Here is a 26637-nt window from a genome sequence, read left to right on the forward strand (position 1 = left end):
ACAGGGTTAGAGTCTGTCTTTAATTGTTCTTTAAAAAATATCAACACGTCAGAAGCATTTCTTCTTTGCTCCCGCTCTTTGCAGCCTGTTCTCCCATATAGCTCTAGTGAGGTCTTTGATAAAGACATCGCTTTCACTAATCTGCTGTATGCAACCATCTGCACATGATGAGATTGCCAAAATACATTGTTTATGAATGGTATGCATAATACTTTTCTTTTGATCTGGTGTCATATTTTCACTGGACAATAAAAAACAGCATATCAAGTAGCCATTCATGGCGAATGACACTAACACTCTCACACTATTTCAGGCAAACCCTTAACCACAACTTGTAGACTTTCACAAGTGTGCAAGGAAATATTGATAAAAAATTGAAAACAATCTTCGCTTAAAATTGCAATCTGTTACACGTGTAAAATGCAGATCAAACAAGTGGTTTATAAGAACTTAATTCAGATCAAACAATACATAATAACAGTCTGGCACATTTTAGCATATATTGAATTTTTAACTTATATTTTTCTCCGTGCGCACATACTAGTTCAAACAAAGCACACACCGACTTAAAGACTTCAAAAACAATGAAAACATTGGAAGTATACAAATAGGACTAAAAAATTGCAAAGAATGTCTTGCTCTTTAAAAAGATAGAAATAAATATTCAACATGTCAATTGTATGCACACACTTTTTTACATAGAATTTATGTAAATGTAGCATTCAAAATAGCGATGATAATTGATGCTCTTTAAAAAGATACAAAAGAATATTTAACATGCAAATTGTGTGCAAATTCTTTTTTACAAAGAATTTATGTAAATGAAACATTAAAAATAGCGATGATGCTTGAGGTCCTTTGAAAATATTAAAAAGCATATTTAACATGAAAACTGTGTGCAAATACTTTTTTGCATATAATTTATATAAATGGAGCATTTAAAATAGTGATGGTTGATAAATGAAGTATTCTTTTGAATATGATAAGCTGATATATAATTTCATGTGGACAGTTAAAAACAACAAAATCAAACAATTCAAACATTTGTATATGAAATACTCTTCACAGCCGCGTTACTGACCAAGTATTTCATATACTTAATACTTAAAAAATTAACTACACATGCACATACTAATTATAAGACGTTCGTACGGCCGGGTTAACGACCTGAATGCCATATTTATGCAAAAAAAAAAGCTTCTAACAAACGACACTCTATTAGCCACGTTACCGATCGAGTGCCGCCTGAATCTAAGGAGAAATAATGGCTTGCATACGAACATCATATGGCCGCGTTACCGATCGATGCCCATATGTTTTTTGGGAAAGGGGAAGGGAAGTTGACTTACCATAAGGATACTAAATTCGCCGCCTTATCGACGTAGTACCCAGAGAGTAAGCCAATACTTACCACAAGAACACCATCTTCCCCGCGTCACCGAGGTGATGCCCTCGTGGTAAGCACTATTCCGTAGAAAAGCTTAGGCACACACTCCCATTGTGTGGTAAGGTACCTTATGACTGCCGTGCAATACGACAAAAGGCACGCTACCACACAACGCATACACACATAATGCATACCCGGATCGTGTGGTGAGGTAAGAGCTACTGCCACGCACTGCGACGCAGAGCACCCTCCCACACGACCCCTCCTCTCCCTCTCTCCTCTCTTCTCTCAACGTACCTGCAAAGGCGGTCACCAAGCTCTCTCTCTCTCTCTCTCTCTCTCTCTCTCTCTCTCTCTCTCTCTCTCTCTCTCTCTCTCTCTCTCTCTCTCTCTCTCTCTCTCTCTCTCTCTCTAGATGAAGCAATGAAATAAAACCCAGCGGCCCCAATCGGGCTTGTATATATATAATTCTGCGGGCCTGCCGGGAAAACTAAAAAGCCCGATGGGATTTTAGTGGGTTTCCAGGTTTCCCTTAACCGGATTCTTGGTGATCATGTTTAGTGTAATCATGTAAATGTGTCAATAAGACCTTGTGATCACACAAAATTTGTCATAATTATGTAAATATTAAATCCCTGCTCCTGAGAGCTGGCTTGTATTCCTCCTACCACTAGGAGAGGGATGTGGTCCTTAATGTGGACTTCTCCTTGAGAATTTTAAACATTTCTATCCACCTTGGCCACCCACCATTGTCTGAAGAAGATTTGCATTTGAGCTGTTTCCACAATCTCCTCATCATGCAGAGCCTTCCAAATGTCCTTATTGGTCCTGGTTTGTTGGTAGGGAGTTTGATTCCAATGAGTCTAGGAGTTTCTCCTTGCTAGCCCTTCTTTCTTTATTTGATAGTTGCTACTTTATTCCTGAAACTGATTAGGCTTTGTTGTGTTTTCTAAACTGCCCTAGACTACGCAGCAGAGGGTGTGACATTAGCTTGGAATTCCTGCTGCCAAATGTTTTTGATTGCTTTCTGAACGTTAGGTAGGTTGAAGAGGGAGGAATCGGTGTGGAACCACTGGCTCTTGAGTTTGTTACACTTATCATCCAGGGTGCAGACCAAGTGGTAGTGATCTGATATGCAGGTGGTAATGGAAGGGGAGGCTTAAACCCTATTGAAGGAGTCAGTTATTTCAGCTAAGACATACATTCGATCAAGGCGAGCTTTTCTTGAGAGAGCATCCCTAGAGTAATTTTTCCATGTGAATTCTCCCAAGACCCCCATGTCATTAAGTTGATGGGATTCTTTTAGGGTTGAGGGGGAGCCCCAAGGCTACTCCTCCTGATCCTCTCTCATGGCTGGAAATCAATAAGTGGTGCTGGTTGGAGATGTAGTTGAGCCTGGTCATAAGGTCAAGGCCATTAATTTTAACCTCTTGTAAGGTTATGATATATGTAGGGTGCTCTACCAACCAGGCCTTAATCTGTTTGACTTTAGCAGTCAATGTGAGACCTTTGATATTCCATGTTGTTATTTTCATCTATGACGTCGTGGTTTAGTTTTAGAACTCCTTCGGTGTTCGAGTGGGGGTAGTGGAGACGCTTGCGTGACTTCGTTTGTTCTCCTTTGAGGAGTCCATAGGGGCGTTATCCTCTGTTGCTGAAGAGGAGGGAACTTGGTTAAGATCAGGGGTGGAGTGTTAACCTGTTCTTCTAGCGGGGGGGGGTAGACTCGTTGTCAGAGTCTTTCATCGGGAATCTTTGACTTATGATAGCTCCCACTCCGGGAGGACAGAGAGGACTGCAAACCGATTGGATGCTGGTTTTTTGTGCTTTGGGTCAACTCTGGTGGGTTGGGGTGGTTGTCTGTTATGTTGGGCTAAAGACCTTTCCCCTTGTTGTGGCGGTTGGGCTGCTGTTGTGGGGTAGTTAGCTGTTTGCTCTGAGTTAGTTGGTTGGGGGTTAGCTCTGTTCGAGGATGGTCTGGGGGTCCTAAGTGGGCAATCTCTTACGAAATGTCCTTTGTGCCCACAATGGAAGCAGGCTGAAGGAAGATACTTGTAAAGGATTTTTTGTTCGAACCCCTCCCCATTGTCTAGAAAAATGCCTATGGCTTCAAATAATAGGGGCATTGAGATCCATTTCCACAAGGACCTATGGGTGCCATGAAGGCACATCTTTTTTGGGTGACCTCCCAGGACCTTCCCCAATTTTCCTCTTATGACATTCAAATGGTCCCGATACTCTTAGGGAAGATCCGGGAATTCAATCCAGACTGGGTAGTTTTGCATAGCTGACTTCTCCGAGGAGAAGTTATATTGTGCCATTTGAAGAGGCATAAGGTAGAGTTACCTATAACCCAACTCCCATACGATAGGGCTTGAAATGCCATGTCAGCTTTTGATAAACGTGAACAGGAAATGATTCTTGGGCAGATATTGGATATTTTCTATGAAGATACCTAGGGGGTTTCAATTACTGTGCATCCACTGCTTGAGGGTCTCTACCGGAGGTCTAGGGCCTGCTAGAAGGCCTATTAAGGATTGTGTTTCAATCCTCTTTTCCTGGGATTTTATCTGGGCAGCAAGGAGGATTAAAGGGTTTTACTTGGAGTGTGGTTGATATGATCTCCTCCAGCCTCCGGAGAATGTCGAGGCGTGCTGAATGGGTCTGCTGGCCATGCTATTGCTTCCCCTGTTGCTGGTTCCTATTTGTCGACAAAGGGATGATGCTCCCGTTCTCCGCTGTTGAACGCGTCCCTGAAGCTCTTGGAGGAGAGTAACTTTCTTGCTACCGCAGGTGGTAGGAGTTGGGACAGAGGTTGATCTGTGGTGGGGGGGATGTTAGGGTTAAGACTGTTGAGCGGGGATGCCGAGTTGTCGCGCACGAGGGAAGTGGTGTTGTGAAGGGATGTGACAAGGCCTGTGATAGGAGTGTCAGCCATCATTGAGGGAGAAGGCGAACGAGAATGGGACGCGTGAGGAGAGGGGTGCCTCCATCGAGGCGCCTTTGTGGCGGCAGAGAGCTTGAGGTTACCATCGTCATCTTGTCACTAGGGTTACTCTCTCTCTCTCTCTCTCTCTCTCTCTCTCTCTCTCTCTCTCTCTCTCTCTCTCTCTCTCTCTCTCTCTCTCTCTCTCTCTCTCTCTCTCTCTCTCTCTCTCTCTCTCTCTCTCGCCTGAGTCTCGTGGTGCTACCTACTGCAACAAATCCACCATTCGCATTAAATTGCCCTATGAAGCGCTACATGCACTATAAGCATCAAGTGGGATGCAGCTCTAAATAGTCCTCAGATTACAAAAACAAATTCTTTTATATGTCTACCAGCTTTTGGAAAGTATACAAATAAATTGACATATAATGTGTTAGTGTACCTTGAATATCGTGTTGTGTGGCAGTGTTGGAAAAAAACCGGGCTCCAGTGTATTTTAACCGGTTGAAATTCTAAAATCCCGATTAGATTTTGAGCTTGCCCTGAAGAAAACCAGGAATATTTCACAAGTTTTAGTGTATTTACCGGCAAAATCTTCAAATTTTGACCTAAAAACGGGGACAATTTCAAGTTTGCCCTTATTTTCTTCGATTAGGAAAATGGTATTTTTCTAGCCCTATTGTGTGGTTGCTTGTGCATGAGCCTTTGAGGAGTCTATTAATGAAGTTGCTTGAAAACCTCCACGGCCTCACCACAAAGTTGAAATTAGAAGTTAGCTGCTATTTTAAGCATAAGTAATTATAGATTATAGATTTTGTGGATGCATAGACATATATTATGTGCATGTGATGCTTATGCCCCACAAAAATAAAAAACCATACATGCGTATGGTAGGGAGGTGGCACCATTTTCACCCTACAAGTTTCATGAACCGTATAGAAATATACCCTTCCCCCATATACGTTTTTTCTCCTCCATGGCATGTGAGAGTCAAAGACTCAACTTCAATAAGTGAGTATTGGGCAAATACAAAAAACGCTACTAGCTATTCTATATGTCCTAAACACTTGGCTAAGATCAGGGGTGGAGTGTTTAAGGGTTGGAGAATCTTGAGCGTTAACTTGCTCTTCTCGCGAGGGGGTAGACTCGTTGTCAGCATCTTTCATCGGGAATCTTTGACTTATGATAGCTCCCACTCCGGGAGGACAGAGAGGACTACAAACCGATTTGATGCTAGTTTTTTGTGCTTTGGGTCAACTCTGGTGGGTTGGGGTGGTTGTCTGTTATGTTGGGCTGAAGACCTTTCCCCTTGTTGTGGCGGTTGGGCTGCTGTTGTGGGGTGGTTAGCTGTTTGCTCTGAGTTAGTTGGTTGGGGATTAGTTGTGTTCGAGGATGGTCTGGGGGTCCTAAGTGGGCAATCTCTTACGAAATGTCCTTTGTGCCCACAATGGAAGCAGGCTGAAGGCAGATACTTGTAAAGGAATTTTTGTTCGAACCCCTCCCCATTGTCTAGAAAAATGTCTATGGCTTCAAATAATAGGGGCATTGAGATCCATTTCCACAAGGACCTATGGGTGCCATGAAGGCACATCTTTTTTGGGTGACCTCCCAGGACCTTCCCCAATTTTCCTCTTATGACATTCAAATGGTCCCGATACTCTTAGGGAAGATCCGGGAATTCAATCCAGACTGGGTAGTTCTGCATAGCTGACTTCTCCGAGGAGAAGTTATATTGTGCCATTTGAAGAGGCATAAGGTAGAGTTACCTATAACCCAACTCCCATACGATAGGGCTTGAAATGCCATGTCAGCTTTTGATAAACGTGAACAGGAAATGATTCTTGGGCAGATATTGGATATTTTCTATGAAGATACCTAGGGGGTTTCAATTACTGTGCATCCACTGCTTGAGGGTCTCTACCGGAGGTCTAGGGCCTGCTAGAAGGCCTATTAAGGATTGTGTTTCAATCCTCTTTTCCTGGGATTTTATCTGGGCAGCAAGGAGGATTAAAGGGTTTTACTTGGAGTGTGGTTGATATGATCTCCTCCAGCCTCCGGAGAATGTCGAGGCGTGCTGAATGGGTCTGCTGGCCATGCTATTGCTTCCCCTGTTGCTGGTTCCTATTTGTCGACAAAGGGATGATGCTCCCGTTCTCCGCTGTTGAACGCGTCCCTGAAGCTCTTGGAGGAGAGTAACTTTCTTGCTACCGCAGGTGGTAGGAGTTGGGACAGAGGTTGATCTGTGGTGGGGGGGATGTTAGGGTTAAGACTGTTGAGCGGGGATGCCGAGTTGTCGCGCACGAGGGAAGTGGTGTTGTGAAGGGATGTGACAAGGCCTGTGATACGAGTGTCAGCCATCATTGAGGGAGAAGGCGAACGAGAATGGGACGCGTGAGGAGAGGGGCGCCTCCATCGAGGCGCCTTTGTGGCGGCAGAGAGCTTGAGGTTACCATCGTCATCTTGTCACTAGGGTTACTCTCTCTCTCTCTCTCTCTCTCTCTCTCTCTCTCTCTCTCTCTCTCTCTCTCTCTCTCTCTCTCTCTCTCTCTCTCTCTCTCTCTCTCATGCCTGAGTCTCGTCGTGCTACCTACTGCAACAAGTCCACCATTCGCATTAAATTGCCCTATGAAGCGCTACATGTGCGCTACATGCACTATAAGCGTCAAGTGGGATGCAGCTCTAAATAGTCCTCAGATTACAAAAACAAATTCTTTTATATGTCTACCAGCTTTTTGAAAGTATACAAATAAATTGACATATAATGTGTTAGTGTACCTTGAATATCGTGTTGTGTGGCAGTGTTGGAAAAAAACCGGGGTCCAGTGTATTTTAACCGGTTGAAATTCTAAAATCCCGGTTAGATTTTGAGCTTGCCCTGAAGAAAACCGGGAATATTTCACAAGTTTTAGTGTATTTACCGGCAAAATCTTCAACTTTTGACCTAAAAACCGGGACAATTTCAAGTTTGCCCTTATTTTCTTCGATTAGGAAAATGGTATTTTTCTAGCCCTATTGTGTGGTTGCTTGTGCATGAGCCTTTGAGGAGTCTATTAATGAAGTTGCTTGAAAACCTCCACAGCCTCACCACAAAGTTGAAATTAGAAGTTAGCTGCTATTTTAAGCATAAGTAATTATAGATTATAGATTTTGTGGATGCATAGACATATATTATGTGCATGTGATGCTTATGTCCCACAAAAATAAAAAACCATACATGCGTATGGTAGGGAGGTGGCACCATTTTCACCCTACAAGTTTCATGAACCGTATAGAATATACCCTTCCCCCATATACGTTTTTTCTCCTCCATGGCATGTGAGAGTCAAAGACTCAACTTCAATAAGTGAGTATTGGGCAAATACAAAAAAAGCTACTAGCTTTTCTATATGTCCTAAACACATGGAAACACATGGGACTCCATTCATCCTACTAATGGATCACAAAGCCTCAATAACTTCATGACGCAAACCAAGCTCTCCAACAAACAAATGAGGTAGGCAAATCTTCTATTTAAATTTCATATTGCTCACATTGCTAACAAGCACAATCAAGTGGTCGATGCACTTTCACAATGACCAAGGGTAAATGTGGTGTCTATAGAAACTCACAATGATCTATCTTTAATGATAGATGAGTATGCTACTGACCGAGACTTTCAGTACGTAATTATAGCCTTTGCAATAGGGAAGAAAAAAAGAACCATTCACCTTAAAGGGTGGTTATCTTCCAAACGGCAATAGGCTATGTGTTAATCATCCATGCAATACGAAGTCATGTATGAATCCCATACTTCTCCTTATGCGGGGCAAAGAGGGAGTCCATCGTCTACTCTTCGAGGTGTAGAAATGTTTTTTTTTTTTGTCTACCATGAAAAGTAAACATACAAGAGTATGTTTCAAAATGTGTGGTATACCAAAAGTTGAAATTTGATCGAGGGAAGCAACTTGGATTGTTTCAGTCGACAGGCTTACCAAGAAAACACACTCTATGCCTGTCAAAAAGACTATTAAAGCACATCAAATGGCAACCCTCTTCAGATCTTAAATTTTCAAGCATCATGGATTTCCAACACCCATAGTGTCGGACAAAGATCCTAGAATGACCAGTAATTTCTAGAAGGGTCTCTTTGAGAATCTATTAAGTAGATTAAATTTCTCTTTCGGCCTATCATCCACAAACGGATGACCAAAGTGAAATAACTAATCTAACGATTCTTGAATCTACTAAAAGCCTATGTCATGGAAGTAGATCAATGTTCTCAATGATAGAAGTACCTACCTCTTATAGAGTATGTGTACAATGACATTGTACATACTTCTATAGGGAAAGCATCTTTTGATGTTAAAGAGGGAAGATCCAAAATTCCCTTACTACTTAAATTACATGGGAAGATCTTTGCCTGCTGATGAATATAGCCAAGACTCACAAGAATCCTTTCCAAAGATTAAAGAGGTTATATCTATCTCAAAGCAAAGGCAAAAAGGGTTGCTGCTAATAAGCATAGAAGAGCCTTAGCCTTTAAGGAAAATGATTGGGTCTTGCTAAAGTTTCTCAAGGCTCATCTAAGGCATACTACAGGCAAGAATCCTATGGGCCACCAAGAGTATTATGCTAAACTAGCAAAAAGATACTATGTTCCTTTTTAAATTCTTAAGCCAATAAATGAGATGGCTTATCAATTAAAGTTGCCCCAACCATTGGTTCGTGCACCATGTTTTCCATGAGAGCCAATGTAAGCTTTACAAAGGAGCACCATCAAAAGAAGCAATAGTTGCAGACTCTCCAAAGATCGGAGATCAAGTACTGCAATCTGAGTCCTTCCTATGACATGAAGACAAGGTATTAAGAAACGGTAAGATTATCTGACGATATCTTATTAAGTTAAAGAATTACCCTTTTAAAGATGCTAAATGGATGCAAGGAACCTAGCTTAAGGATAATATGAACCTTGTCCACGCTTACAATACTGCACTAGAGTAAGCATATGAAAATGCATTTTGAATGAAAAATATTTTTGTCTTATAAAACTAGTTCTCTTTTTTTTGTGCACAAATTCAAGTAGTATGCATACTAAGAATCATGTTTGGGATGACGACGTCTCTCAAACACCATGTAGAATTTATCACTCTACTTGGGAAGATGAAATGGACTAAAGAGCAGACATTCTTGTGGCAGCTATATCTCCCAAGCACCAAATGGATTAGTCATCCATCTTGGAATGATGTCGTAGGGTGAAAAGGGATCCTCTACCCACTAAGGCAAATTGACTAATGACTATGACTTTATCTCTTTTACCTCATAGTCGAGGACGACTATGATTTCAAGAGAGAGGTAATGTCATTAAATATCTAATATCTAACCAACCCAAATGATTTTCTCATATTAAACTGATCATTTAATATGGGATAGTAAACGGGAACAAGGGTTAGAATATAGACATGTGCTTACGGATCTATCTGAACACGGGGCCAATGGTAAAGGGGCCCAAATGAGAGATGGTATGTCAAAGAGCAAGGTTAACTAATGGAGCTTAAAAGACCTTAGGGTTAGCTTCATTAAAGACCTCCAATGGTTATGTTAAACGTCCTTTGATCTTAAGCAAGCTAGGGCTGAGATTGAGGTGGGAACTCGACCTAAACTTGTCTTTGACCTTAAGCAAGCTAGGGCTGAGATTGAGGTGGGAACTCGACCTAAACTTGTCTTTGACCTTAAGCAAGCTAGGGCTATGCTTGAGGTGGGAACCCGACCAAAACTTGCCTTTGACCTTAGGCAAGATAGGGTTGAGCTTGAGATGGGAAATCCATCTAAGGTGCTTGTCATGCTTGATGACTAAGGTACTTGAGGTACTTGTCATACTTAATGAGGAAGTTTTTTGAGAAGCTTCCTATGCATGGGGGGTAAGATGCTTGAGTCAAAAAGAGACCCTACACACTTAATGAGGAAGTTGCTTGAGAATCTTCCTATGCATGGGGGGTAAGATGCTTGAGTCAAAAAGAGACCCTACACACTTAATGAGGAAGTTTCTTGAGAAGCTTCCTATGCATGGGGGGTAAGATGCTTGAGTCAAAAAGAGACCATACACACTTAATGAGGAAGTTGCTTGAGAAGCTTCCTATGCATGGAGGGTAAGATGCTTGAGTCACAAAGAGACCATACACACTTAATGAGGAAGTTTCTTGAGAAGCTTCCTATGCATGGGGGGTAAGATGCTTGAGTCAAGAACACACCCTACACACTTAATGAGGAAGTTTCTTGAAAAGCTTCCCATGCATAAGAGTCCCAAAGTTAGGGGATCTTTGACATAACCTTCCACTCACCCAAGGGGCACCCCTTTTCTAAAAGGGCACATGGGACACATGTCAAACTCTCACTAAGCTTAACCACATGGTGTGCTTAAATGCTATTGGTCGGGCTATAGTGGGGTCCAATGAGCTTCTAGTTCCATCCAACAAATATCTAGATATTTTCAAGCTCTCTCTCTTTCTCTAAGGGGTAAGGAGGACACTTGTCAAAAGACTACCCATGTACTTGACTACATGTTGCATGTGATTGGCTAGGGGGAGAGGGGTCCAATGAGCTTGCAGCATGTGGAAAAGCTACAACTCGCCCCAAGCAAGCAAGGGGGGTGCTGGGGGGATATACACCACACACACACTCATTTTGTGGATTCATTCTCACTTGGTGAAAGTAGAGGAACTCCACCTCCTTCTCCAAGCTTGTGAGAAGTAAGAGCCTACACCAACACTCTTGGCTATGGAATGCAAATCCAACCAAGAGCCATGCTTCAATGCTTAAGCTTTCCTTCTTCTCCATCTTCATTACTATGCATGCTAGCAAGAAGAGTGATGATAAGTGAGGAACTATTTCTTTCTCCTATGGAATGTTTCTTCTTCCTCTTCCCTACCCTCATTCCCCGCTAGCTCTCTCCACCTTCGAAGGTGTTTGAGGCCTTGGGACTAAGGCTTGGGATAGTTAATGCTTTCTACAAGTTTATGTTATGCTTGTGATGCATGAAGCTTTCCATCTTCATTGCATCACATAGGTCACAAGGAACACAAAGATTGTATTGTACCAAGTCTCTCTTGATGGGAGAACTATAATACAAATGCCTATTGGAGGGGGGACCGGCTCCATATGAATCCGGTCCTCAACTATTGTCATGTTCTCTAAACTCTCTCTCTCTCTCTCTCTCTCTCTCTCTCTCTTGCAAAAGTATTGTTCATGCCAAGTTAACTAAGTACCATGTTTATGTTGCTACCGTCAATTAAGTTCACCGATATGCTCACAAAGTAATCTCTCAAAAGTGCTTCACCTAATTTCCTAATTCCGCTACTCTCAAAGTTCATAGGCCATTTCCATTACAGATAATTTCAATGGTGCAGTATCTTTGGCATTGCCGTTGACTCTGAATAAGTATTACGCACAAAGTGATTGCTGCATAACCAAGCTCAATGGATCGCCTTCGAGATCGCCTTCGTCTTCTTGTACTTGCACAATGACAGCTAGATCTTGGGAACTGCAATGAATTTGCTCTGCTAGATAGATATTTTGTGCTTGCTCATAATTTAATTCTTCAGCCATATCTGCAACAAAACCTCATGACTAGAAATAGTCCTCAAGTTATCATTAAGCTCACTTGTAGCACTTAATCATCTATCTGAAGTTACCATTAATCTCACTCGAACATAAATCTCATAATCTATCCACATCACTTAAGTTACACGAGGCATCAATTCATACCACTTAAGTTACATAATCAAATAATCCATTCGCACCACTTGATCCACTTAAGTCACTTAATCAATTCAATAAAATCACTTAAATTAACGATGTTCACCACTTAAGTTTGTTAAAGTACATAACACACTCACATCACTTAAGTCACTTAATCAATTAATTCAACACCACCACTTGCAAAAACTTAGCATGATTTATATTCAATCATCAAGTCGTCGTAAGCCAAAATTTGGTACAATATCATAACCATGACGATGGGCTCCAGACGTGCATAGAGATAAATCAAAATAATTGGGTCGGGCTCCGGGAGCATAGCTCTTTCCAGCGATAAGATGTCGATGTACATTTTTCACGAAACATTTTTTGTCAGGTTCTATAGGCTCTGGCATACAATTAAGTATGTGACGCAAAGTATGACACATTGTATATATATTTATTTCTTTAGAGAAAGGAGGTGGCTCAATAGATATGCATTCTGGAGGAGCCTATGGGTAGTCTTTCTCCTGCTTTGTCTTGACCTCTAGTGAAAGGGATGTAAGTTTGGGGAAAATTTTGGTGGTGGGAAAAGTGGATGTTGATCCCCAATCTCAAATGCCTGCATACACAGCTTTGTCTCCAAAATGCAACATTATATTGCGACCATGCAGATCATTGTGAAGGAAGTGATGGTGGTGAATGAACTTCACATTCTGCAATACTGCATTGATGATTTGCAAAATATTATTTTGAAAATTTTTGATGGTTCCACATGTATCCAGGTAGTCTCTGATAGCAAGTTTGCTTCCGTTTGACTTGCAATCTTGGATTCATTGCTCGATGTGAGTACCATTCCATAATTTTGATACAAGCTGGGTCGTGGGCTATAGCGAGATATAGCCATTGGTAAAATCATGCCTCGATGTTGGATGTCGACCACCGTGGCTTCCTCCAAAGCTCTTTGAAGTGCCCAGGTACCATGAGGGAGAATCTTGAAGCACTTTGTCGCAAGTGAAAGCATGAAAAGGTGGTCTAGAAGTAGTGACTTTGACACTACCTTGTATACATATGGACACTCAACTAAATGTTTAAAATAGAGATGTACATGATGTGCCACATATGAGGAGAAAGCTCTTGATGAGAGGAATATACACATGTAATCTTCAGAAATTTTTAAAAATTTTCAAATTTTTTTTACCATGTGCCATTTTTCTTGAAAGTACTTGGAAGGTAGAAAATAAGGACCACCATTTCATGCTTTGGCCTGTCGCGTAGCTTGACTCTGTGAAATCGGGATGCTACACTGCAACCTGTTTAAATACAACCCACCTACCCTCACCTAATTGTGGCATAGATAGATGAAAAATAGCTTTGTCAGGGAGTAGATGTAACATTGGTGGCTTCAAGCTGGTAACAATGCTTATTGCCTCTGCAATTGAAATATCTGGCATTGTTGAGGTGGCAGACTCACTTGATGCCGGCTCATCTTCTATCCGCCTACGCTTTGAAGAAGATTCAATCTTCTCCTTCGCCTTCAACTCTACATGGAGTTGTTTCACAAGCTCCAGTCGCTCATGCACTTCAGGAAATGCGGAAATCATCGGATCGTGCAAACTATCGAATGAAACGATAATCTGTCCGATGATTTGTCAAATTGCATTCTCTATAATGCCACTAGAGAGAATATCGGTGCTAAAAGAGGTGGTTGGGTGTGCTTGTTGTAGCTAGGCGAAGTAGAATTGGGAGATGTCTCAAACGAGACGGGTGAAGAGGGTGGGTGCGGCGGGATTGTTCAGGCATTTGATGCAGAAATCGAATGCAACATCCGCTAAGGTGTTTGCGATGCACTCGAGTAAGCTTTGTCTTGGCCATTGTTGTAAGTACATAGTCGTATTAGTGGGAGATACATTCGTGCCACAATCAATTTCTAAAAATGAAGTAGAAAAACATAGAGTCATTCATGCTAAGTAAACCATTTGAGTTGCATATACAACTATTAAGGAGTATTTTGTATTAACAATCATAGAGCGGGAGAAGGAGAGAGAGAGAGAGAGAGAGAGAGAGAGAGAGAGAGAGAGAGATGCCAAAAAATAAACAAAGTACACATAAAGAGAAATTAAGCAGCATGCATGTGTGCAACCAAGCCGTGTGAGACGATCGTCTCTAACACAAGTCTAGATTCTGCAATGAGAGTGTTGATAGATTTTCTATCAATCAAGCAACTCTTTGAGTGTGAGGATATGTCTCTAACACAAGTAAGCAATTGACTATTCTTGAATGTAGCATTCTAGTAATGGAATGCAAGTCATACACGATAAGTACGATGATCTAAGAGCATGACACATACGGCATGTCTAGTACCTCGCGCAACAAGTTGAGACAAAGAGAAGAAAAATTTCAGCTCAACCCTCATCTTGTTGTGTAAGATATTAGATGAATATGTGATTATAATGATGACGTAGACCCCTTCGTTCCGTATGAACTTGATACATTTGACATGGGTCCTCATTATTACATGGAAGATGCTTTTGTGCAAGTCAAACTATCAAGCATCTCCTTTTGCTCCAAGGGCCCAAAATATCAATAATTTTGCCAAGAGACCACCTCTTCAATGCTACAATTGTGGTGGACCACATTGTGTAGCAGAGTGTCCAAATATATTACAAAGCAATGCTACACCAGTGCAAGCCAATCACGAGAGCACATTTGCAATGCCAGTACTGACATGTAACCGTTGTGGTATAGATCATTTGATTGCTCAATGTCCACATAACCCCAGTGCACCCGAGATTACACCCTTAAACTTGCTTGAGGTTGCACCCAAAACGACTCCAGTTACACCAGTGAATATACTCACACGGTCTATGCTTCAAAATCAAAACTATGTCCTTGAAGAGAGAGACGCTGCATCAATTTCCCAAGCAAGGAGAAAGAAAATACGAAGGGAGAAATCAATCAAGGCTACACATTCCGATCCAAGCTCAAAGAGTAACATTGGGACAGGCAATGACCCCGTATATTTGAATGACCCCGACAATGACTCTAATTCAGTTGAAACCAATGACACTAAAACCACCACCATAAGAGAAAAAACCAATGGGGAGGATAACGAGAAGGGATCAAGCAAAGCTGAAATTCAAGGACATCAAAAGGAAAACATGCCTCCTTCCTCAAAACAAAAGGTGTCTTCACAGCTTCCCAAACAGTCTAAGAACTCCCAAGCAAATCCACAAGGGTTAACCCCCAAGAAACCCAAGAAGATTAGCGCATATCCAAACCTTGTGGAGGAGATTGAACAAGTCAAGCACTCAAGAAATTTAGTGGAAGAGACACAAACAAAGCTAGAGCTGAAACCTAACCATATCAAAATTATAGATACCGTGTTTCCTACACAGATCCATCCTCCTCAGTAACACAAACCCCTAGCAATACCTAGTATTATCCAAGAGGGAAGTGAGGGTAAGTCATTGCAAACTAGGCAACCACGTGATCTATTTGAGAGGATGTTTAGTGAGGATATACCTGAACCCATTGAAGAAGTAGAAATCCCCTCTTCACTAGTGCTTGGTGCTAGTCTAGAATCTCAAAAGGTCCCATGGAACATCTCCAAACTGATGGATTTCTGTCTTTTGAAGTGAGGACCACAATCATTTCTAAGCTGTATGGAGATCTTAAACTATGCTTAGTGCTTCGTACATTCCTTAATGGAGAACTACAGGCTAGATTATCATGAATATGCCTGACTTGGAAGTGAATGATGAGGAACAACTAGAACCACAACCCAACCTAGAGGGACATGAGTCTGTAGTTGAGGTACCTGTCAATGAGTTGGGTCAATACTTTGAAGGCGATGAATGTAATGCCACTCTACCCATCACTACGAAGGGGTTAAATGTAAAGGGAATCCCTGATGGTGGTGCAAAAGTTAGCATTGTTACTAAGAATTTTTGGGAATCCATGGGAAGACCTCACCTTGGAGTTACAAACATTGTAGTAGAGATGTAAAATGGAACCCTTTCCAAGCCTATAGGGATGCTCAAGGATCTTAAGATCAAGGTTCTTGGACATAGGGTATGGCATACCTTCATTGTCATGGATTTTTCTAAGCACCCTATGTCATATGAGATGATCTTAGGATGACCCTTCATGAGAGAAGAAAAAATGGTACATGACTGGTCTAAAAACCATGTCTATCTACAGTTCCCAGACTCTGTCATTCGAATGGATCTTATGATCGGAAAAGTGCATCATTTAGGCAGTAGATCTATCATTGATAATCGCTCTGACTAGGGGGGCTCACTGTGTAAAACTACCACAACACGCGTTCAATACATGTTTGTAAATCCCCTTAGCTGTGAATCGTTTTAGGAATATATTGTACCCTTTTCTTTTAAATTCTGTAAATTTAATTCAGATTTGAAAAAATATAGTCCTTTGATACATATATTTCTGTAAGTTTTAGGAACTTTAAATACCCTTCCGTTGAACTCACGTGATAGGTTACATATTTTTTTAGGTGACCCCCCCGAGCGCTCTGATACCATAGTTCACTCAGCACCACTACAATATTGTTATACTTATAGGGAGAAGACGGATACTAAGCAAAACTCTCCCTATACGGATGTGTTACCTGGCATGATCAAGTCAGATAATGTCAATTGGATACACTTAGTGGACACTATAGATACTTGGGGAGCTAGAGGAACAACCTTTGTAACACCTGAGGGGGCTGAAGTACCAACCTCATAAACATGTTAAGTGTACCACATGTACTCTCTAAAGATATACATGATGAATCCATTGAGTAACCTTGGTATTACACAGGCATTATTTGTGGAGACTGATGAGGATCCTTTGGATTCTGGTTCACCTCTATGATACCCAATCGAATTGAATAGTCCATATGGAAAGATATTATAGAATGCATTACTAGACACAGGTGCTAGACATACTCTATTATTGTATGGTGTGTGGTGTCAATTAGGAAAGCCGACCTTATCGGACAACACCATTCAAGTTAAGGGTATCAATAAAAAATTACTAAAGTGTTGGGCATCTTGACTGCTCCTATCGCTTATGAGAATGGGGTAATGGTGCACGACTTTTTGGTCATGCCTGCTGGTACTATGGAAGGGAGAATCAACCTAGGAATAATGTGGATGTCGGCAACCAAGTGTACCATTGATTGGGCAACTCAGTGTATCACAATGCAATTTGTGACCTAATTTCCTCATTCTTGAGGGTGCATGCTATAGATATTTCTCTTGCTCTATCTCATTCTCCATCTCCTTTGTGTGCTCACACGTGTGTGTGTGTGTGTGTGTGTGTGTGTGTGTGTGTGTGTGTGTGTGTGTGTGTGTGTGTGTGTGTGTGTGTGTGTGTGTGTGTGTGTGTGTGTGTGTGTGTGTGTGTGTGTGTGTGTGTGTGTGTGTGTGTGTGTGTGTGTGTGTGTGTGTGTGTGTGTGTGAGTGAGTGACTGAGGGAGAGAGTGTGTGCGATCGAGCATCACGGTGACATCGATAGTGGCGAGGTGGTTGAGCAGCGGTGATGCGTGCTTCTTATTCTTTGTGGCACATGGATCGTTCATGATGGCAGCATAGAGTGGTGAGTGACACACCTTTATTCTCTTGATGCTTTCCTCCTTTTCTTGGTTGTGTGTTTGTAGTCTTCGTGGCTCACACAGGGTGTATGCGGAAAGTCCCTTGCATTGACACGTACGGCAGAGAATACAATCAACAACATCATGACAAAGTACCTAGCTCAAAGACAATTCCAATGTTTCAATCTAAGCTTACCATAGAGTCCAACATGAGTTCAACGGAGATACTTAAGCCAAGTTCAAATTCACCTTCTTCAAGGCAACCATCAAGCAAGTTTGAAGCTTCCAAGAGCATTAGCAACTAGGAGACAATCAAAGATATAGTGCTTGCACAAGGATCAAAAACACAATCAGAGGGCACAGATAATGTCAGAGGCAATGGAGACAAAATTTTCCCATGTCCACTCGACAAAATTTGAAATTTCTCAAGCAGCTGTTAAGGTATCAAGATCAAATATTAATCAAGTAAGTCCAAAGTACATTGGTTATCTAGTACCAAAGAAGATCATATTTTTTCTAAGTGCCAAGGATGGAGTAAAGTTAAATTTCATGGCAAAGAACAATGCCACGACTAATGTCACATCATATGACATGTGGTTACTTAAAAGAAAAACAAAGCTTTATGAAATTAGATAAAAATTTCCATCTCGCTTGGAATAGAAGTTTTAAGTTTGGGGATTGTAGAAGCTACTCTCCAACTACAGTCAAAAGCGATTATAGAAAAATTCTTGGTAATCTATTCTTGAAAAATGGGGACACACTTGATTTTGTCCAAGCACTAGGCAAAAGCATTTTAAGAAGAACCTGAAAGCTCAGTTCATTTCGTTTGCAGTCATCACAACAAGTCCAACTATGGCCATGAAAGAAAAGAATACAAACATTCAAAGGTTGTCAATGACAGACAAAGGGAAAGCCAAATCTTTTCAAAAAGTTACCTCATCCTCAACACAAAGGCCTATAAAGAAGACAAAGCCTCTACTTACGCTAGAACCTAGGCACAATGAACCTTCTACATCAAGAAATCCAATGAGCCAAAATCGTTAACAACCTCCTAAGAAGATCTTTCAACCTAAGTATCTAGGATTCAAAGATCAACATTACAGACAATCAACAAAGATCTATATTGCAACTAGGGATATTCAAGTTCAAGATCCAATGTGGGTAGATCAACCAAGAAAAAAGTCACAAGGACAACATATGGGATGGATAGCTTCCCAATATAGCTTACAAGAGCAAGGCTATTATAGTGGTCAAAGTAAAATTTGGCTACCAAGACAAAAAGTAGTAGCTTATGCAGCGATGGGTGGCTTCCAACTACAACAATCAACTTGGAAACAAATCTCACATCAGTTTCAAAAGAGGAAACCAAAGCACAAGGCCAAAAATTGCAACAATAACTACCCTCACTCTAGAAGGTTTCAACAAATAGAAAATTCCATACCAGAGATTCCCTTAGATGGCACACAACTTGTATATCTGGATACAGCCTCGTCAACCTCTTGGATCATGCCATCATACATTCTTCAAGCACAAGGCTACTACAAAGGTAAAAAATATATTTGCCCACCTTGAACACCAAGCCTGGATTCTCCAATAGCCAGACTGCAATTACAAGATACACAGAGTGAAGAAGACAATGAAGAAGAGATACCACTGAATACATCTATGATGTACAACCTAAGTTCCATACCAAGGAACAAATACATATGGTGGCCAAAACAAATAGTGAATGCCAACAAATATGTCATCTTCCATTTTCAAGAAATTAGAGACTTGACAAGTAAGAGGAGTGGAGTAAGACAAACGTTTCAAGCAACAACAACACAAGGAGCACATCAACATGACGCTCTTTGAACAGGTCAATCAAGTTGCCCAGGTGCAAAAAACGCTTGAGGCATAGTCAACAGTCATTGAGCCACTAAAAGAGCGCATCATTTGACCTAAGATTTCAGCCCTATATATTTCTCTGTGGTCTATGAGTCTAGATATTTAGGCTATAGCTCATACTGGGCGAGTTGAGCATATGTAAGTCATGTCGCTCATGCTTCATAGGTGAGCATAAGAGTTGAAGTCTAATTATTTTATTGATGAAGTGATGGAGTAGTCCAAACACATTCACATGATTAAGTCACGAGAAATCCTTGCAAAAAAATATCTTCTTGCGAGTAAGGGAAGCTCCTGAAGAAAAAATATTTTTTTCTTTCTAGCTACATTAACTCCTTGAAGCACCCATCAAACTCTTTCTCGCACACATAAATTTTTTCATGAAAATTCTGTGTACGCATATAGAATGTCCCACCATTGGACATTTGCATTAGACACAATTTTGTGTTCCACCCATGCACTCACCCTATAGATACAACCAAGGACAACAACTCAACTCAACATGATGTGCAAACAAATACTCTTGCCTTGATAGTGGCTACTCCATTTAGAACTCACAAATCTTACCAATACCATACACAATAATGTACTTAACATACAATTAAATTAAGATTACCCGAGCACAAGTACATAATCTCACCATATATAGTACAAAGGGCATTTTTTTCCATGTGGTTTTTACCCTTTGGTCATCTAGGTTTTCAGACCCTAATCTAGTGTACATACACCTTTTATTTTATTTTAGTTTTACCCTTTATTATCACCTCACTTATTTTGAGCCTTTAATGCCAATACCCATATTACACACCCATACCAAAGCACACTTTGATAGCCGACACGTAAAATAGCACTCACCTCCGACACTAGTCCACATGTGCCTGTGATACAAGCAGCGCATAAGGACGTGCACTAAAATCGGATGGGGGGAGTCTTAACTAGAGATTTAAAGGATTTCATTGGATGTGTCAATGCAAATATTTACCATTTATAGTATGTGCTTGGTGATATCGAATGATGTGGATGTGTAGCTAAGATGGAGATGAAGTGAAGATTTTTACAACTTAAAGAGAACAAGAGGATCCAATGTCATCTTATGAAGTTACGGTCATCATCAACGGTACCTTATCTTTTATGAATTTCCCATCAATGACCACAAAAGTAGATTGTATATATTTCATTGGGCTCTATCGGAGTTCCAACTTATAAACATTGTGCTAATTATGGAGCCTAGGTAGCATAACTATCAGGAGAAGTAAGTCAAATGCAATTGTCCACCCGGCCACTTCTAAAAACGTCCTAGGTGTATATAGCTGAAAATGCACAATGTGAATGGAAGTTATTATGCATTTTGGATAAGCTTGTGCAAAGAAGAAGGTGATGGCTATGGAGTTCTCAAGCTTCCTAAGCGCATGTAACGAGGGATGAGCATTGCGTGATAGCTAAATTCTATTCTCTTCTCTCTCATCTACACATTGATGTAATTTATGTTTGATTATGTCATTGATTATTCTCTAATTAGTTTCTTAATTTCTCTCTTTAATCATGTTTCCCCTCTTGTTGAGCATGCTTTCTTGTGTGTATAGACTAGTGTAGTGTCTGTGTGCACGGGTTGTGCTTTGCTACGCTTGTTTATGTACATGTGTGCTTGATGTTTTGAGTGATAAGTGGTTAATTAGTGAGTTTCAAGCAAGATTAAGCTCTTGTGTTGAGAGACTAGACCGGTAGATAGAGTGGTAGTGAGCTTGCTCGTAGACACGACCATAGAGGGGTGTCTAGGTCTTCTCACTTTACCATTGGCTCCTACAATTGCATGATTCCTCACACTAATCTTCTTTTTTCACACATACTTGTTGATGTATGTTGCTCCATGTTCTAGCTAGCTAGAGATCCATCGTATTGACATTATGATGGTGGATTGTACTCTATGCTACGACCCTCAACAGTTTTCACTCAATGCATAGCAAGAATTCTTCACAACTACTTTCATATTTTGCTTTGATTCTAACTACACATGTTTTCTTCTAACCATTATTGAATTTCTATGTTGATTGGCCCAAAATGAAAGCCTAATCTTCCACCTCTCTCTTAGCTTCATATAAGGGATCCATAGGCCTGCTTTTTTGTGCTTTAGTGTGTATCAGGTCAAACGTGCAAACCTTATTCTTTTAGGCTATATGATGTTTACAAGGACCTCGTCACCATCTCTAGTGAGATGCTCCACAAGCTCAAAGGATTGAATTCTAAGAGCATGTACTTGCATTTTCCTCTGCACCTTCAACTTCCTCACTTCTTGGAGTAGCTTTTTTAATCCCTTTGACAAACTCATCTTGTACATGTTTGCATCTATGGAGATCTCTCGTGATATCCTTGGTGGGTAATTAAGCATTATCTTTGATATCCAATACCTGAATAGTTGATGACGCAATTGAGGGGTCATTTTTTAATTTCTCATTTTTTGCAAGAGCTTAGTAGAACTAATGGAAAGTTACATTGATATAATCCGATAGTCAACGTTTTAAAAACCCCTCCCGAGAGAATTTAACTAATGGTAATTTTGTAAATTATTGAGGTCTCTATGTCCTAACAAAGTCTAGAGTAAAAATTTTGACCCAATCATTGTAGAGACTTTTGTAGACATATTTAAGCAAAGCAAGAAAGAATCTCAACACATCAATGATGAAAAATTCATTTACACCAAAATAGTAGTAACCTTTTTTAATCTCAAGAGATATTTGTGTCACATTGTATTTGACTACAGCCCCAACATCCATTAACTCATCAATATATTCCTCTACATCATCTCATCAACCTTTGGACTCTAATTCTTTGATGCTTTTGTTTAAAGTTTGTTTGTCTTCTTTGATTGTTTCTGCACCTCTTGCTCTAAGACTTGGGATACCTTGGGATTTATTAATTTCCACTTTGTTCCCTACATGCTAGGAAGTCGCTACACTTCCATTGTTTGATGTTGTAAGACCACTCTTGATTAAGGCCATATCCTTTTTTCTTCATAGCTGCCTTGACTTGGGAAATTGTCATTTCTTATCTTAGTGAGGCCTTATTATGTAAACTCAAGTTGCACTTTTCTTGTCTCACTACTTTAAATAGATCCTCCACAATTTCCACTCTTTAATGCTCTTAATCCAAGCCGCTATTGATGTTTCATCCCAATTGGACCGTTAAATAATGCTTTTTTGTCTTCTACCAATTATGTCAACAAGATGAAACATATCCAATGCTAAGAAAAACCTTTTTTCTTTTGTGGTTTATCTCTGGAAGTATGCTTGCAAAAAAAGCATGGTTATTAGGCCTGACGTAAGTTAGTCCTTCAAGCCTCATCATGCAATGCTAGATGTGGAGGTGCCGATCAAACAACAATTTAAGCCTCAAAAGGATAATGAAGTTTTCATGGTTCCATATCCACAGTTCTAGATCTAGGTTGAAAGTATATGTCACTACTTCAGTAGGATATGTTTCGTAGATGATTACGTTGGAGCCTTTTCTACACATGAATGCTAAAGTGAGAGTATATAATTTGTGTTTAAGAGTGTTGGTAGATTGGATGGACAATTCTAGTTCAACCTTAAATAGAATCCATTCTTGAATCTCCTTGCCCAACCTATGCAAGAGGCTTCAGATTAAGTTTGATCCTTCTACAAGTTGCGTTTATGAGTGTGGATAGCTAGCATGACTAAGTCTGCGCCTTTTCCACACATGCATGCTAGAATAAGAATCTACAAGTGTTGTTAGCCACCATGGATAGGTCAAGATCAACCTTAATGGCATCCACTCTTGATGAGGCTGCTTGCTCAACCTATATAAGAGGCTCAAACTCTCGTCTGCTATCTTTAAGACATTATGCTAGTTTGGGACAAGCTAAAGCTCACTGTTGTGCCTAGATTTGGCTAGCATTTGTAGGTGATTAATTAAAAGGCTCCTCTACTCATGAATGCTAAAATGAGAATCTACAAGTTGGGTTTAAGAGTTCTAGTAGCTAGCATCAAAATATAAAGTTCTACCTTAAATGGAGGTCACTTTTGAATCCGCTGCTCAAACTTAAGTTCAAGCACCCCTTGCTACCTTGAAAAGCTTATGCTAGTTTAGGATAGGTATAGCTCATTTTTGTTCCTAGATTGGCTAGCATTTGTAAAGAATTAAGTTGTCTGATCCTACTCTTCATATGAATATTGATATGAGAGTATATAGGTTGGGTTTATGAGTGTGGGTATCTAGCATGGAAAATTCAATTTCAACCTTAAATGGAAGCCACTCTTGAAACTACTTGCCCAACCTATGCAAGTGGCTTGAACTAAATTTTGAGCATCCCTTTTGCTAGCATGGACAGGTTAGGCTCAATCTTAAATAAAAGCCACCCCCTTGAAACTATTGAAGGGAAAGACTTTTACCAAGAGCACACTTACGACTTGCCCAATCTATACAAGAGGCTTGAACTTACGTTTGAACCTACCTCTAGATAGCATGACAAGTCAATTTCAACATTAAATGGGATCCACTTTTGACACTATTTGTCCAACCTATGGAAGCATATCAAACTTAAGTTTGAGCCTCCCCTTCTATCTTGAAACTTTATGCTAGTTTAAGGCATATTATCACTCACATTTGTGCCTGAATTGGGCTAGCATTTGTACATGACTAAGTCTGATCCTTATCTACATATGAATGTTAATATGATAGTTTACAAGTTGGCTTTACGAGTGTGAAGATAGCTATCGTTGACAAGTAAAGTTCAACGTGAAATCAAATCACTCTTTTAATTGCTTGCTTGACCTATGCAAGAGACTCGAACTTAAGTTTGAGCCTCCCTTGGTATCTTGAAAATTATATGCTAGATTAGGACATAGGCGAATAGCTCACATTTATGCCTAGTTTTGGCTAGAACCTGTACATGATTAAGTGCAAACCTCTTCTACACATGAATGTTATTCCATGTCCTTTTGGTATCCAACTAAGTCAAGTCTTGCCTCATGAGCCTAGAAATGTATGTCTGAGTAAGGGAGATGGAGGGAGCATCTAGAGAGTACTAAAATGGGGGTAGTATGTCCATACTAAAGACATGCAATTGGAACCAAGATGCCAGCTATCATGAAGACTGCATGGCTAAGCGAGCATACCTGTCTCTAGGGAGAGCCTAGATGCTATGCATAAAAGAGACTAATTGAGTGAGCACCTCCATTGTCGATGGAGGGGTAGTGAGCTTTGCCCTAACAATCTCATGGGGTATTGAGGCTTTGGCCCATTCGAGAGATCATAGAAACCAAAGGTCTCTCCATAGATCTCCATCCATTAGTACTACCAACTTTGTTGTAGTGATCCACTAAATGTCCCCATATCTCCACTCCTATAGTGTGACAGAAGTAACAAGAGTGTCAAAGACCCAAAGCTTTGTGTGTGATTCCTAGAACTAAACCTACAAAAACATACTCTCATGTCTCCCTAATGGTGCGTAATCTCTAGTCAATCTCATCTGTGTTGCTCTCCTTGAGAAAAATATTGTGCTACTAAAGACCACCCTGAGATGGATGTATGCATTTGTATCTCATTTGTATACTCCACAATCTCTTGACCATATGTAGAGGTGGAGGCCTAAAATTTTCTTGCATTGTGATGCTCGTATACCCTCTCTCTACTTGTGTACTCAACTCTTGTTTAACATTAGATGCATATAGCATAGCCAACATGTGACCAACCATGATGGTGTGATAATTCTTGAGAAGCATGGGGTCTCTTGACTTGAAGATAGACACAATTTGCAACATACTCTGACTCTCAAGAAAACCCTTACACGTGGCTTGATTAAACATCTTAGCAAGAGCTCTGCAAGCATATATCTGGCATGAATGAATTACTCTGTCACCAAACCATCATGATCATGTGTTCTCCTTGTATTCATTTTGTCAATGGATTTCCTTACCCTCTTAGCAGTAAAGACATTACATGTATCTTGGCATGTTTCTGGATGGTCAAACAAGTGTAACTATCCAGATGTTGTGTAGAGAGAGATGAAATCTTCCACCCATGTCTCTATGGAGGTGATGGCGGGTGATGGTGAATGCTCATGGAATAGCCTCCATGCCTTGCCTAAATCCTGACTCATATCTAGCTAATATAGATCATGTTCTAACTGAGACACATAGGCCCTCCTCTTTCATTGTGCTAAGCGATGAAGGATAGTCCGTGATTGTCTATGTGTGGTAATATGCATGAGCACCTCTCTCTATAATTTGATCATTGTCTCTCTACACTCCTCATCATACCAATTGTTCTAGGGTATGCTCCTAGATTGTCTCCCTATAGTACATTGAGTGTGGAGATATGCCTCTGATGCTGCATCATGGAGTATCTCTATCAGCATCTAATGGCACATTAAATGGAAGCCACTCTTGAAACTAATTTCCCAAGCTATGCAAGAGGCTCAATGAGTCTCCATTGGTATCTTGAAATCTTTATGATAGTTTAGGGTATGCTATGATTCACCTATGTGCTTGATTTGGCTAGCATTCCACCTGATTAAGTGTGAGCCTTTTTTACACATGCATGCTAAAATATGAGTCTACAAGTGGGGTTTACAAGTGCTGGTAGCTACCATGTTCAACCTTAATGGAAGACACTCTATCTTGAAAACCTTATTCTAGTTTGAACAAGATATAGCTCACCATCAATGTAGATGACTAATTTGGAGGATATTCTACAGTGGAATGCTAAAAAGAAATTCTACAAGTTGGTTTTAAGAGTTTTGTTAGCTAGCATGAAAAATCATGTTAACACTAGGTTGGTAATGGGACACTTTTATGCCCTGGGACATTTTTATGTCCTATTAAGTGACCATTTTCCTTGAATTATGTCAAGATTTTCAAAATGGATTTTGAGGTGCTATCTGTCTAGAAAGTTGTCTCATGAGCTGAAAAAAACTTGACATTTTTTTGGAATATCAACTCCATCTTTAACATTGTCCTTGCACAACATTTCACAACCTAAACTGTGTGAAAAAACAGGTCCTGTTTTTGTCTTTTTTCAACTTTTTGCAACTATACCACTCTAGAATTCATGTTTGTGAGGTCTATAACGCTAGAGAACTATCTTTAGTAGTCTTCAACATGTCCTGATGCT

Source organism: Adiantum capillus-veneris, chromosome 4, assembly GCF_014529385.1.
Source record: "Adiantum capillus-veneris isolate H3 chromosome 4, ASM1452938v2, whole genome shotgun sequence".
NCBI classification, from domain to species: domain Eukaryota; kingdom Viridiplantae; phylum Streptophyta; class Polypodiopsida; order Polypodiales; family Pteridaceae; genus Adiantum; species Adiantum capillus-veneris.